Source organism: Beauveria bassiana, assembly GCF_000280675.1.
Source record: "Beauveria bassiana ARSEF 2860 unplaced genomic scaffold BBA_S00004, whole genome shotgun sequence".
Lineage (NCBI taxonomy): Eukaryota > Fungi > Ascomycota > Sordariomycetes > Hypocreales > Cordycipitaceae > Beauveria > Beauveria bassiana.
In genome coordinates, this window is record NW_007930839.1 from 1,044,797 (window position 1) to 1,047,992 (window position 3,196).

A 3,196-nucleotide genomic window follows, 5' to 3' on the forward strand; every position below is an offset into this window, starting at 1 on the left:
ATAATATAGTAATATATATTATAAAAGAAAATATAATTATATAAGAATTTATATATATATTAAGCGTCTCTTATATATATTTAATTATTATAGCTAATATATATTATTTTATTTATTATTTTTTTAGGGATATATAGGTATTAATTATTTATATTATAAAAGTAGAGGAGTTTAGAATTAGGCTAGATAATAAACTAATATAGTATATTTAAGGCCTTATCTTATAGTAAATATATATATATCTTTTAGAAGGTTAGGTTAGTTAGTAAGGTTTATATAACTTATATTAGAAAATTATTATTAAAAGGGGCTATATAAGGCTATAATATAATATCTAATATTAGTTTAGTAAGAAATACTTAAATATTATTATAAATAGTAGGAAATTATAATAAGGTATTAGTATTAATATAGGCATAACCCTCCCTATATTTAATTTTAATATTTTAATACTAATATTCTAGGTATAAACACTAATTTACTAACTAGTATTTACCTTTAGGTTTACTATTCCTAATACTTATAAAAATATCTTAAATAGTAATATAGTTAGATATAATAATAATCTATATATAGTCTAGATAATACTCTAGTTTCTATAATACCTATACTAAAGTAATAGTTTCTAGTTTTATAATATTATAATTCTATTTAGTAGAAAATAAGCTTTTAGATAGGAAGAGTATAGGGTATAGTTTTCTATTATCTTATATCTAATAAAGAGTAATATTAAAACTATATTCTTTATTACTATCTATATATAACTTAAAAGGCTTATTAAAATCTAGGTAAGCTAGCTTAATAATATTAACTAGAGTATCTTTAAGTTTATTTTATATAACTTAATATTCTTCTTATAATTAATTTATATTATTATTTTATTATTAGATATATTTAGCCTCTTAATATAAAAAAGGGGTAAAAGTATTAGCTAAGGGCTTAGTATAGAAGGGGAATATAACTTTAGTAATATATAAGTCTTATATAAGATTTTTAATAGAGATATATTAAAACCCTTAAGCTTTAAGCCTATTTAAGAGGTCTACTACTATAAAATAATAATCTATAAACTTATAGTAATAGCCTATAATACCTAGCCTAGCTTCTAACTATTTTAGGTTCTTTAAAATAACTAGATCTTATATAGTTACTATTTTCTTTTATAATATACTAAGCCTTAGTTAAAAAACTTAATATCTTAAAGCCTATAAACTATTATATATAATATAATATTTAGTAAATAATAATATATAACTTAAATAATATAAGATTATAAAATAGAGATTTAAATAATAAATATAATTATTAATTATATATAAATAGATAATTATACTATTAATATATATTAAAATAAACTACTATAAGTAAAGATAAAATAGATTTTTTATATAATATTAAAAAAAACCTAGACTTATAGCTAAACCTATAATATTAATTATAAGCCTTTCTTATTTATAATAAGGTATAGTAAAGAATATTTTCTATTTATTTAATAGTTTAATAGACTACTAGAAAAAACCTTTTACTAAGTCTAAGATAAAGAATATAATATTACCTTATAAAGAAGATAAAATATTATCTTATTATAATAAGGGGTATATATCTAATCTTAACTTAGTATTAATATAATATAGGTTAATGTCACGGACTGGCCCTAGGCTCCTGCGAGTAGGCGTCACAATTGTTAATAATTCTCTTAAGGAGAAGAGGAAAAGAGTAAAGGAGAAACTAGCTATAGAATATTAATATTATATAGCGGGCCCTGCGGGCCCGCTTCGGTTCCTTGACGGCCTTAGGCCGAATATAAGGAAGGTGGGCTATGGAGCCCGAGTTCTTGACAGTTAACTATAATATAAGGCTTACCTTTTTATTATATAATAAAAGTTAAGGAGGAGACTAGGTAGGGTTCTCTTAGTAAAATATCTTTAATAATACTAGCTTTATATAAAAGATCTAAAATACTATTTATTATAATATAGTTATACCTTAATAAGGTATATAGATATTAGGCTAAAGTAGAAATATCTATATCTTCTTAAAAGGTAATAGGTATAGTTATTTTATTATTAAACTTACTAATTTTAAGGTTAAATAGTTCTTAATAATACCTAATAAGATCCTTTAGTTTAGCTATATATTCCTTACCCTAATAAGTAACTATATCTATAATACTTAAATAAATAAGTCTATATCCTCTAATAGCTAGATATAGAAGAGAAAACTATCTAGATATTTAAGGTCTTTAGGTATATCTTTAGGGTAATCTAGTCCTAATAGGTTATTTAATATAATAGCTATTAATACTATAATATAAAATACTTTTATCTTTTATATAATATAAATTAGGCTAATAGTTCTAAGATCCTAGTTATAAAAAATATAAATAAGATAAGGGTTAAGGTTAATAAATAAGAGAATAGCTTCTTATCTAGTAACTAAGGTATAAAAGAGTAAAGTATAGCTCTAACTAATAGGTTTTAGTATTAATATATAATTATATATTTAAATAGCTATATATATATATTATATAAAAATATTAAAACTATAGCTAAGGGGAATTATATATATCTTAGTTACTTTAATATAATAAACTTTTATATAGTTATTATTAAGGGTTAAGGTAAGTATTATAATATACTTATTAGGTAGTAATAGTAAGTCTAGTTTATTACCTTTTCCTTACTTAATATAAAGCTAATAATAGTAAAGAAATCTTATATTAAAAATAAGACTATAAGATAAATTATTAATAATACTATAAGAGGCTATATAAAATACTATAGATCTATCTAAATAATAAAAATTAACTAAAATAGATATTATCTTTATAACTTAAGGACCCTCTTTACTAATACTAGATAAAAATAAAGGTTTTATTATTTTTATTATAAAGATATTTAGAAAATACTTTATAGCCTAATATTTACTTATAAGGCTTAATCTAAAAGTAGTATTAAGAGTAATAATAAAAGTATAATTACTTATATATATATATTTATAAAGGTAAGAATTAAAGATAAGTTAATAGTTAATATTTATAATTATATAAACTATAGTTTATCTAGCTTATTTAGTTAATAATATAAGACTACTTTAAGCTTAAATAAGGCCTAGATTATTATATTAACCTTACCTTAGTAAGGCTAGCCTTATAGGCGCCTACTATAGCCTTTTACTAGGGATATAGTTAGGCTAA